Source organism: Podarcis gaigeae (genome assembly GCF_964106915.1).
Source record: "Podarcis gaigeae genome assembly, chromosome: 6".
NCBI classification, from domain to species: Eukaryota; Metazoa; Chordata; class Lepidosauria; order Squamata; family Lacertidae; genus Podarcis; species Podarcis gaigeae.
The window spans coordinates 17,674,098-17,687,178 of NC_139682.1; positions in this window are offsets into that span (position 1 = coordinate 17,674,098).

A 13,081-nucleotide genomic window follows, 5' to 3' on the forward strand; every position below is an offset into this window, starting at 1 on the left:
GAGTAGAGCCAAGGGAGACTGGGAGGTGTTGGGTGTTGGGAGAGGGAAGCTGGCAATAGCTCAGCAGCATATTAGCATGACATCAGCAACTATGACAATCGCTCATGTTCTCTCTTCCATATATGGCTCCCACATGGCTTTGTACTGAAGATAGAGTCAGCTTTTGCTATTGGGCTGCACTGATCTACTCTCAAGATCCGCCCTCCTGACTCTATCCAGGTAACAGAACTTGCCTGATCACAATTTGGCAATCTTAACTGAAGGACCCTTACAGTCTTGATGCATAGGAGGCCTCACCAGCTTTTGGGGTCTTATGGGCACATTTGTCGTGTGCAACTGCATACACCCCACAACCTATTTCATTGGCTACAATAAAATACTTCACTCAAGTCAAATATCAGTGGTGGGGGGACCCTGCTTGCCCCAGCAAAGGCCTCTGCGTGGATGCCATGTTGGCCGTAGCTGATGTCTAAAAGTAACTAGTGCTGTTGGTTCAGTTTACTTGCCTAATGTTGCTTCTCTCCATGCAGCAACATGTACAACACTTTTGTTCTTCTGATCAGTAATTGGATGTTATACGTACATAAGGCAGAAGGTGAGAATTCCATTTGCTAGGATCATTGTCAGGTCAAATTAATTAATGGAAATGCACCAGGGTTGAGTCAGAAAGTATTCCAAAACAGATTTCTGCTATTCAGTAGACAATGACAGTGTTAACTCTTTCTGATGAGTGTGTGTGTGTGTGTGTGTGGTGTGTGTCCCCTGTTTTAAATTATCCAGAGCACACACAATAGCAGCTTTAGCCAGGCTAGATTGTCTCTCTCCAATAATGTAAATACAATTAGTTGATTTAAAGCATATTTCCTGTTGTGCTTATCTGCTTAACGTTTTGCCGCTGTGCCATCCGAACCACATTGAGCCGCCTGCTCCATGTACCTCCAGGAAGAGCCAAAAGATGGGAGGAAAATACCGCCCGAGGAAAAAGTCTATAAAGATTTCTCGCTTTTCTAATCCCTTCTCTCTAATGTTTCTTTGTAAATTTGTCAGATGGGAATGAAATTGCCTCATAACTCTCCAGACGTGAAGAGCATCACTGCACAAAATTACGTACTTGTCAAAGCAAGGGGGAATTTATGCTGGTGTTCCTGAGATGTGATTTTATACAGTCTATTTCCTTTCTGCAGATCATAGCAACTAGAGAGACAAAAACAAGTAGTTTATGTATATCTTTTCTTTTCTTGCATTTTTTTTCCAATTTAGTGGCTCTCTCCCTCTCTCTCTCCCTATTTCTCTCTGCTTCCCTTTTCCCTTTTGTTTTCTTATCCCCTTCTCCTTTTATCTCCAGTTTATTGCTAGTGACAGTAAATTTCCATCCAACATCACTATAATGATAGCAGCTATGATTCCACCAGTATTAGGCATTCTTCCCTGGAGGATGCCTCAAGGTGTGGGTTCCATTCGGTACCTCTCACACAAGCCCTCATCACAAAGGATTAGAGTCTGGAAACTTTTAGGGCTGTTGTGAGAAATTGTGGAGGGATGTGTGTTTAAGAGAACAAGATTTTTAAGAATGGAATTGGGATGGGAAGCAGAGCCCGAAGGGCTGCCTCACACCAGTCAATTATGCTCTCCAGAATGTGGTTCTGCTCCCACCAGTGTGCTATGCCAGTGAGCAAGGAAAAGTGCTTCTCACTGCACTGACAGAGAAGGGACAAAACACTACCCCTTCTCTGACTGAGTGTTGTGTGTTTATGCTGGCTGGAATGGGAAAGCATCCACACTAGGGATAGGGAAGGAGTTCGATTGAGTTCACACTTAAAGGGGACCCTATGTAATTCACACTTTCTGGGGGAATGAAAGGCAGACCAAAACACAGCCATCCTTTGAAATTCACATATCTCTGAATCTTGCAATGCAGTTCTCCAGCCAAATGATGTGTACAGAAAGGCATGATCTAGGGCACGGGTGTCAAACACAAGGTCCGCGGGCCGAATCCGGCCCGCCAGACCTCATCATGTGGCCCGTGGCATCAAGGGTGAGGAAGCGAGCTTCTCGTCCTTTTTACTGGTCCCGACCCAGATTTTAGGGTCCGCACTCCGGCGGAGGCTCTCTGCCTTTCTAAAAAGTGACCACGCGAACAGCCTTCCCTGCCTGCTGACAGACAGGGCTCCAACCGACACGCCCCGTCGGCACTGCCTACCGGCTGGTCCCGCAACTTTCGCCTGCCTCGCGGGCCGGGCAAAGAGGCTTTCTGCTCGCTCGCTCCAGTCCAGGGCTCGCTGCGGAGGAGGCGGTCCCGCGAAGCCAAGCTCGGAGCCGGCTGCCTCCGCCCCTCGGAGCCTCCCGGGCGCGGCTGTTCGAGGGGGCGGGTGGCACGCGCGGCAACTTTTGGAGCCTGAGAGAGCTGCAGAGGCTGGCAACGAGGGCAGGGAGCGAGAGCCACGCTTGGGACGCCACTCGCTCACTCGCTCGGGCCACAAGAAGAGGCCACTGCGGCGCTGCAGCTGGCGAGGAGATGGCCGGGGGCGCGGGCGGCGGGGCCAGGGGCTGGCTGGGGGTCCCCCTGGTGGGTAAATAGCGGGGCTGGCAAGCGGGGAAGGGAACGGCGGAGGCGAGTGGAGAGCGGGGACCCGGTGCAGGTCCTGCCGCAGGCGGCGCGCCCCAGCTGGGCTGGGAGAGGCGAGGCTGCTGCTGGTTCAGCTGCGCAGAGTGGGGTGGAGGGAGCCGGGCGGGCGGGCGGTGTGCCACACCACAAAGCAGGGGCACCTCCCACCCCGAAGAGGACCGCGCTGGCATCTGGGCGGCTGGAGCAAAGTGGGAGCCTGCCAGCAACTTGGCTGCGGGAGCCTGGCTATGAAACACCACCACCCCTTCCCACGCCAACACATCGGCTTTCTCTGGGCCGGAGGACTTGGTGGATAGCCCCCTCCCCGGGAGGAACTGCAGCAGCTCGGGGCCCCAGCAGGACATCCTGGCCACCCGCGCCCGCAGTGCCGCTGGGGCTCCCTTGCGAGGAAGAAACTGCTGCTGTCCAAACTGCAGCTCCGTATCCTCCGACTCCTGAGTGCGGCGGCAAGGTGGGGGGAGGCAATATTTGCTTCTGCTCTGCTCTGTTGGGACAGGCTCCTGTCTCCTCCCCGTTGGAGCTCCAGTCTGCCTGGAAGCCCATCTCGTCATCTTTTTAAAAAATCATTATTATTTCTTCTTCTATTCTTATTTAAAATCGTACTGGAATCGGTATATTAAATAGTGTATAGGTTCAAGACAACACACACCAGTGCCTAAGGAAAAATAACTTTGATAAAGTCCTACAGATACAACTGGCCCTTTGAGGGTGACCAAACTGCTGATGCGGCCCCAGATGAATTTGAGTTTGACACCCCTGATCTAGGGGGAGTCTGCAGTAATATGCAAATATTGTATGTCTTGGGAAGGAGGCATACAAGACGCCATCCAGCCCTGTATGACGCCAAAATCTGGCAACCCACCCACTGCCTCTGGCATAGTTACAGTGTCCCTGCAGTGCCCCAAAGGGTAACACTCTTCTAAATCCACCTCTGCCATATTGGATTTAATTTCTGTGATGGAATGTTAATATTTCTTCATTTTTAGGAGAGGAGCTTTTCCTGTTACCCTTCTGGGCTTTCCTAATTCTTGGCCTTTTCATCGGCATCTTCCCTATTTAAACATAGTTCTTAATGGCATATGAGAGAGCCACATTCTCAAGGGTCTTACCCTGAAACACAATCTGCATCCCTAAGAAACAGCATTGCCATTCATTATTCAAGGTAGTCCTTTCGTTAAAAATTATGGACGGTACCCAACTTAGTCATACTCAGAGTATGAAATCAATGAAAGCCCATTAGTCTCAGGACTCTCGTCTTGGGAGATCTGTGGGTGCTCTTTGCAGGCATCTGCCAGGGAGCTGTACAAGTGTTTGGTTGCGGGCCTCTTCTTCCTTCCCTTTGTGTGATGCACTCCAAAACAATGGCTGACAGTGAAATCACTACCCAGAAGTTACCTAGAAGTTTCGAATTTATTTAAACAAATTATATGGAGATATATATATATATATATATATATATATATATATATATATATATCAGCAATAGCCAATTGGCAATAGTAGGGGACGTTGCTGGCTGTGCAATGGAGACTGCCGGAGGGGTGCTGTTGCATCATCTTGCGAGGTCAGTGTGGATGGATATGCAGTGATGCAGGGAGTGGTCATCACTGACCTAGTCCAGCAGCCAGGTTCTTCGGACAGTCTTCTTGCATTCTTGTTGTTGTGAGTTTGATGGTTCCATTTGTAGGTGGCTGGTACGTGGACATTATTGCTGGCCCAGTTCCTGACTAGTGGACACTGGTGTGTTTCCAAAACTGCTGTGAATGTGCCTGTTACCCCTGCCCCCTTTCTTTCTTTCTTTCTTTCTTTCTTTCTTTCTTTCTTTCTCTCTTTCTCTCTTTCTCTCTTTCTCTCTTTCTCTCTTTCTCTCTTTCTCTCTTTCTCTCTTTCTCTCTTTCTCTCTTTCTTTCTTTCTATTCCACCCTTCCTCCCAAAGGATAGCTCAGTCAGTAGAGCGTGAGACTTTTAAATTCAGGATTGCAAGTTCAACCCCAAGATTCCTGCATTGCAGGGGGTTGGACTAGATGGAGATTGTTAGCCACTTTGAGACTCTTTAAGGGGAGTGAAAGGCAGGATATCAAGTCCAAACTCTGCTGCTGCTGCTGCTGCTGCTTCCTCTTCCTCTTCTTCTTCTTCTTCTTCCATTCTATGGCTCTATGATCTTAAAACAATTCCAATAAAGACAAGTATTGGGAAAGATCTCTAGTTTTAAAAAGGCCTCTTGTGTTTCCATTTTCTCCTTGCCCCTTTTCCCTTTCAGACAGAGCATGCTCTGGGTTCGGTGGAAGTTTCTCTAGTACAGCAGTGACGTATGCCTAGCATGCAAGCCCGAGTTGGTCCTGTCCATCTGCTTGTTTGTTGACAGTGCTCACGTCCTGTTTTATAGACCCAAAAGGCTCTTAAATGCTGCTTGCGAAAGAGCCTCTCTCCATAAATAACATTCAGGTCTGGCACTGGGGAAAGAAATAGCACGACGCCCCTGTGGTGCCAGCATTTCTCAGCTGGCATTTCCTGCCCTCATCTTTCCTAAGGTTGCCCTTCAGCCTTCACCCACTAGGCAGCAGCTCCCAATGGTGTCCCTCGAGGCAAAGGAAGTGGACCTGAGGAGCTGGATCTCTGCCCACAATGGAGGCATTGGCTAACTCTTTAAAGGTCTTCTAGGAAATGCCTCATAGGGGCTGGAGGGAAGAAGGATGCTGGAGAAGAAAATAGTTAAGCTTTTCAGCAGGTTATGATTAGCAGTAATAATAACCCTAATACAATTTGTTTGCTACCTTCTTTCCTCCTTTTTTTTAACAGCTTGGATCAGAAGGTACTTGTTTATAACCCCTCGTTTACCGTGGCCCAATATCATTACAATGTCTGCCCTTTTGATATATGTTTGGTTGTTACCCTTTTAATAGATTTTAAAAAAGAAAGAAAGATTTAAGTACTTCATTCTGTTGCATTTTGACAGCTGTTAGCCATCATTTTTCCATTCACCTGCATTTAGCAATACCATAAAGGGAGGCAATCTGAGAACTAACAAGAGCCGGGCACTACAAGGTGATAATTCTGTATCACTTCGGCCTATAAATACCTGACAGGCTTTGCGCTGACTCAGCAGTCTGTAACAAAGTGGCAGCTGTGCCCTTTTATCTGTGTGAGTGTTTCACAGCAATTGGACTATCAGCCCCTGCAGTGAAAATCCATAGTATCGATCAGGCCATTTCTCCACTGTAATTCTTTTGTAGGAAATCCCTGATGACAAATTTTAGCTGCACCACTTTTTGATCGCTGGTTTGATGTAAGTGATCTCCAAGGGCAGAGTTAAGCTCTCGGCCGTTCCAGATTATCAAGCACTAACTTTATTTACTGAAACTACAGTTGTGGTCACCCAAAGAAGGGGGAGGCAGAGGCGGGGGAAGGATGGGGAGGAGGAGGGAGGGGGTAGAGATTGAAAAATAGGAATGAAATAATATTTCAAAGAGGCAGGAGATGAGAGGGAGAGAGAAACAGTTGCGTCAGCTACTTGACTCTAAATGCAGGTTATAAAAGCATGTTCCACATTTATAAACTCATAAATAGTGGGAATGTGTTTTGATAAAAATGCCTCTGTGATGGAGGGCGATGCTGTGAAACTGAAGTGTTTATGGACACAGTCCGGAAAGGCAAGCCCTTCTTTGTTTGGTTTGTTCCTTGGGGGGCTGTGGCCATTCGGAGCCTCATTTTTAGTACATACTCGACGGAGAAAGAATTAACGCTTGGGCTCATGGGCATCCAATGAAACTGAGCGTTGGAAGAGTCAGGGATGATCAAATAATGTACTTTTTTATGCTGTGTGTAGATAAAGTATGAAGCCATGGCAGTGATGGCTGCCAACTTGATGCCAGGAGTCCAGGTCTCTAGCTTGGTACACAGTAAAGGTAAAGGTACTCCTGACCGTTAGGTCCGGTCGTGGACGATTCTGGGGTTGCGGCGCTCATCTCACTCTATAGGCCGAGGGAGCCGGCATTTGTCCACAGACAGCTTCCGGGTCATGTGGCCAGCATGACTATGCCGCTTCTGGTGAAACAAAAGCAGTGCATGGAAATGCCGTTTATCTTCCCGCCGAAGTGGTACCTATTTATCTACTTGCACTTTGACATGCTTTCGAACTGCTAGGTGAGCAGGAGCTGGGAGCCGGCATTTGTCCACAGACAGCTTCCGGGTCATGTGGCCAGCATGACTATGCCGCTTCTGGTGAAACAAAAGCAGTGCATGGAAATGCCGTTTATCTTCCCGCCGAAGTGGTACCTATTTATCTACTTGCACTTTGACATGCTTTCGAACTGCTAGGTGAGCAGGAGCTGGGATGGAACAATGGGAGCTCAACCCATCGCGGGGATTCAAACCACCGACCTTCTGATTGGCAAGCCATAGGCTCAGTGGTTTAGACCACAGCACCACCCTTGTCCTGGTGCACAGTAAGCGTAGGTAATTAAAAAGGAAAAAATTATTGCCAAAACAAAAAGATGGCTCTGGCCAGCTCTAATGGAGCTGCTAACATCATGAACTAGGATGACCCTTCTGAATAATCCTTCTTCTTCCGGTGCCAGAAAGAAGTGAACTTTCGCGTCTGACATCTCTGAAATTGCTTCCTATCTTAGAGCCCCCCTATTCGCCGAGCTCTTGGACTAGAGGGTCAGCTCCCACCCCTTCCTCATTTTCCGAGAGGCTCCCCCTCAACTCTTTCCCTCCTGATGAACTGCTTCCTTCTCTGTTCACATCCCGATAGCACTGACAGGCTTCCAACTCTCTCTCCAGCACTCTCTTATCAGCTCGCATTCCTAAGGGTGGGGGAGTTGGCACTCACCTATACTCAACCTTCCTGGCAGTTAACTCTCTCTGTTCCTGGTGGCTTCCTTCAGCTGGCTGCAATTCTTCCCTGGGGGCTGGATCATTCATGACACTTGGATGGCTTTAAAAGAAGATTAGACGATCAGTGGAGGATAAGACGATCAATGGCTACTAGCTGGGAGGGCTGTGATCTGCCTCCATGGTTGGAAGCAGCAATGCTTTTATTTATGTTTTACCATTTTTAAATTGGCTTTTACAGTTATATTTATATTCAAATCATAATCATACATAAAAAGGATCCCCTGAATCCTTGGAATTCCCTCTGCCCCTCCGTGGGTCCCATCAAAATTTTCAACTGCATCTTAAAAGATCCTCCATTTTCTTTAAAAACAACAACCCTGTTTTCCCATAGTTCTTGTTACATTACAAGTGTTGTTACAATCCTACCAAAGTTTTTAGTTGTTTACAGTGTTCTCCAAGATACATTTTTCCCATTTCTTAGTAAAATTTCTATCTTCTTGATTTCTGATCTTCCCGGCCATTTTTGCCATTTCAGCATAATCCATCATCTTTATCAACCATTCCTCTCTGGTCGGGATCTTGTCTTCCTTCCATCTCTGGGCCAGAAGTATCTGCACTGCCATCGTCATGTACATAAATAGTATTTTCTTCTCCTTCTGCATCTAAGGGTATAGGATAAAGGGACCCCTGACCATTAGGTCCAGTCGTGGCCGACTCTGGGATTGCGGCACTCATCTCGCTTTATTGGCTGAGGGAGCTGGCGTACAGCTTCCGGGTCATGTGGCCAGCATGACTAAGCCGCTTCTGGCGAACCAGAGCAGCACACAGAAACGCCTTTTACCTTCCCGCCAGAGTGGTACCTATTTATCTACTTGCACTTTGACGTGCTTTCAAACTGCTAGGTTGGCAGGAGCAGGGACCGAGCAATGGGAGCTCACCCCATCGCAGGGATTCGAACCGCCAAACTTCTGATCGGCAAGTCCTAGGCTCTGTGGTTTAACCCACAGTGCCACCCGCATCCCTCTGCATCTAAAATTCCTGTAAAAAAATTATTCTGTTTAAGCAGCAATGCTTCTAAATGCCAGTTGCTTGAAACCATAGGAGGGGAGAGGGCTCTTGCACTCAGATCCTGCTTCCGGGTTTCTCATACGTATCTGGCTGGCCCCTGTGAAATCCACTGCTGGACTAGATAGGCCATTGGCCTGATCCAGTATGACTCTTCTTTGTATCTGTTCTGTCCCTTACTAAATGCTTTTGTTGCCTTGTTTGTTTGTTTTATTAAATTTGTGTAGTGCCTTTCAACTGAAGATCACAGGGTGGTTCACAATATAAAAATGCAAAATGTGTACACAGTTTCCCCCTATATATTCAATAAACATTTTTCAATCTTCTTTAAACATATGTTCTTCTTGTTCTCTTATTCCATGGGTAGGCAAACTAAGGCCCGGGGGCCAGATACAGCCCAATCACCTTCTCAATCCGGCCCACAGACGGTCCTGGAATCAGCGTGTTTTTACATGAGTAGAACGTGTCCTTTTATTTAAAATGCATCTCTGGGTTATTTTGGGGGCCTGCCTTGTGTTTTTACATGAATAGAATGTGTTCTTTTATTTAAAATGCATCCCTGGGTTATTTTGGGGGCATAGGAATTCATTCATTCATTCATTCATTCATTCATTCATTTATCAAAAACCCTCTCATGACAGCTTTGCTTGCGTCCCAGATTACTTTTTTCAACATTAGTGTTCATGTTTATTTCAAAATAATCTCTCAAAGTTTTTTGGGCCTTTTTATACACTTCTTCATCTCTAAATAAGGTGTCATTCATCCTCCATCTGAAGGAACCAGTTGTTACTTGTTTCATCTCCATCCTTACAGCATTATGGTCGGAGCAAGTTTTTGAGCAGATTTCCACTTTCTTTATCTTTGGTGTCATTCCTCTAGTTATCCATATTTGGTCAATTCTAGTCCATGTCATCTTGGCTTCAGATAAAAAGGTCCCCTCTCTCCCCAGAGGGTTCTTTGTTCTCCAAATGTCAATCAAGTCCATATTGTCAGTCAATTCAAAAAAAGTTTTTGGTAATCTACCATCTTTGGTGACTACCTGTCTTTGTGCCTTGTCCATGTTTGTAGATACTACTCCGTTCATATCCCCCACCCCTGTCTTAATCTATAAATTAGGTCTGCAAGCTGCACATATTCCATCAGTTTAAGTTGCCTTTCTTCTTTAGTTGGAACCTCGCTCGTTTTCCCAGCAGGCTCCTCTTATGTGGTTGAGACCTGTAGCAGCCTGCTGGTTTTTTGTGTGGAAAATCACTCCAGAGCCTCACACAGCTTGTTCCCATCCTTTCCATTGTAACTGGAACAACCATGAAGCAAATCAGAGGACAGCAGGAATGCAAATTCTCAGAAGAATACGGGCTACTCACTCCTGAAGTTCTGGAGCTGTGTGTACCACATCTTTGTAAAGCTGTGGCGTCTTTTATGAGCAGTGCTCCATCGATATTGTTAAGGAAATAAGACCTTGGTAAAGTTTCCATTGCATCAGGGCCAGCTTACTTGGAGCAACACTTTGGCGTGTCACACTCTGTCAATATTAGCAAGGAATAGGATGTTGCAGGCAAACGCTTCTCTTGGTGGATCTTAGCCAATTGCATCTACATTATCTAGTGACCTCTGTTGTTATGTGGGCTGACAATCCAAGACAGCTTCTGATCTCAGGTCACTGAACAATGAGCTTTTGCAACACTCAAGGCAATTATGAACTCACGATTTGTGTCACCCACCCAGCATTTCACCTTCTTGATCTCCTTCTTGGGAATGTATTCAATAAAATACAAATTTAACATGGGTCCCAGCACAAAGAAGAGGCATAAGCCCAGGCTAAATTAAACCCGGCTTCTAGTTAAGTTCCTCAACCACATAATCTCCCGTCGCCTTTTTAGGGGCAAGGTGATGCAAAAAAGGACATACTACATTGCATCCCATTAGTCCAGAGAGCACAGATGACATGGTGTGGCACATTTGCGCTGCCCTGGGTGAAAGCCATTGACAGAGATTTAGAAAAAGTTGGTTGTGGGCTGAAATGTAGTGATCGGTTCTGACAGCATCCTGCTCAACTTGATATTATTTCTGATCTGCCTCCAACCAAATGCCAGTGAGCAGCACCTTGCTTCTCGGAGTTCAAGAGGGTAGTTGCAAACACAGGCCATAAAAGACCTGCATGTCTCTGGCTTGTAGAGAGTCGTAATTCTTTCCAGCAAAGTTACCTTTCCTGTTTCTATGAATTACTCTTACATTCTTGTAAGAGATATGGTTTGAGGTATTTATGGCGCATTCAATTCTGCTATCATTGATTTACTGGACCAAACCTGCTCCAGGATATGATGTAAAGCCCCTTCTTCCAAAAGGAGAGGGCGGGGAACCTCCTTACATCTCATAGGAAACTGCATTTTCTGCCCTGCTGCCCTCCAGCAGATGACCAAGAGAGATAAACAGAGGGCACTTCACTCTCTAGTTGCAATGCGCCTGGTGATATGAAGGAATCAATCAGACAAAAGCAGATTATTAGAGTGTCTGAGAGAGATCAAACATTGCTGGCATCTTCACCCACACACGGTTGATTTACAGGCAAGCTGATAAAGTGCTGCAGCTCACTGTCAGAAGTACATGACAGTTCCTCTAGCTCTATGGATAAATTATTGCTGAAGCCCATGATAACATTTCTCCACCTAGCAACCAAACATAACAGGATGTGGCTTTTAGCACTAAGAGCCAAAGCGATACAAAGAGAAACACGGGAACTCGTTTTGTAGGAATGAAGCATACCAGAGAGGGAGGGGGGGGAGTCACACAGCACAGACACATGTGTGTGTTCATGTGCGCTTTGTGTGTGTGTGTGTGTGTGCATTTTGCATATTTGTTTGAAGGCAAATGTTGGGAGTCACATGAATGGTAGTATGCTTAGTATGCAATGGGTGTCTTTAAATAACCCACCCATGGACTGACTCGTGCTAACCTACATGATGCATTTGCATGTTTGATTGTAAAAAAATGATGTATATGCTGCACATAAAATGAAAAGAAATGCATACCAAAAAGGTTTGTTCAAATACCGCTGGCTGCATGACCATGGACATTAATTGCTTGTTCAGATTATGCATGTCAGCGGTATATGCATAGTTCTGATTGTTTCTGTAATGTTTAATAAATCTCTGTAATGTGCATGCATGTGAAGAAGGAAGGAAGGGCGTGTCCAAGTGGTTTGTTTGAATATCATGGCTGCCTGGTGTTTTATATCATATCTATGCATGCACTGTAATTTGTATTTGCAGTTTTAAAAGCTATACCCTTTGATGTGTACGTGTGAGCTTCACTGCCTTGTGTCGCATTATTGTTTTACTCATTCCAATGTGGGTATAGCAAAGGGACTAAAAAGAAAAAAGGTTAAGTAATGAAAACATAGAATACTATGTTAAAAAATAAAACAATGGTCTGTAGCTAATTTATTATTATCTTTTAAATTTGTATAGCGCCCTTCCTCTGTAGATCTCTAGGCAGCTCATAACAGCAATATGCAAGACAAAATACATAACAATAACAAAAACAAAAAAAAAGGAAAAATACTTCTACAGCGCTTTGGGATTTGCTCCCACAAGATGTAGTAAAGGTAAAAAAGGTAAGGTAAAGGACCCCTGGACGGTTAAATCCAATCAAAGGTGATTATGGGGTTTGGTGCTCATCTCGCTTTTCAGGCCGAGGGAGCCGGTGTTTGTCCACAGACAGCTTTCCGGGTCGTGTGGCCAGCATGACTAAACTGCTTCTGGCACAACGGAAACATCATGACGGAAGCCATAGTGCATAGAAACACCATTTACCTTCCCGCCGCACCAGTACCTATTTATCTACTTGCATTGGTGTGCTTTCAAACTGCTAGGTTGGCAGGAGCTGGAACAGAGCAATGAGAGCTCACCCCGTCGCACAGATTTGAACCACCAACCTTCCGATCGGCAAGCCCAAGAGACTCAGTGGTTTAGACCACAGCACCACAGCACTGTGATGTAGTGATGGCCACCAACTTGGATGGTATGCCCCTCAAATGTATCAATTTAATCAAGACGTCCCATTTGTGGGGGGGACATGCTCTTGCGTGAGATTGTGGCCCCTAAAGATGAGCACCATGCTTTTGCAGCGGTCACAGGACTTGTGGGGGAGCACGGGCCCCCCAAAAACACACATTTTTGAAGAACATGCTCTTGCGTGAGATCACTGCCATAAAAGGTCACACTTTGGAGCGCCGTGCTCTCGCGCTGGTCACGTGACTCGTGGGGGAGCGCAACACCTGAAAGACGCACATCCTGTTTTTCCTCTGGAACATGTTGGAGGGTATGGGATGGTGTTAGAAGATTACATAAATTCACAGCGAGTGGAGCTATCTGTAGTTACTAGCCACCATGGCTATGTTCCATCTTCACTGTTGGAGACAGTACACATCTGTATGTCATTTGCTGGGAATCACAAGTGGGGAGAGTGGTGCTGCACCCATATCTGCTCATGGGTTTCTCATGGGTGTCTGGTTGAGCCCTTCTGGACCAATCCTGCAAGCAGAACCCGAGC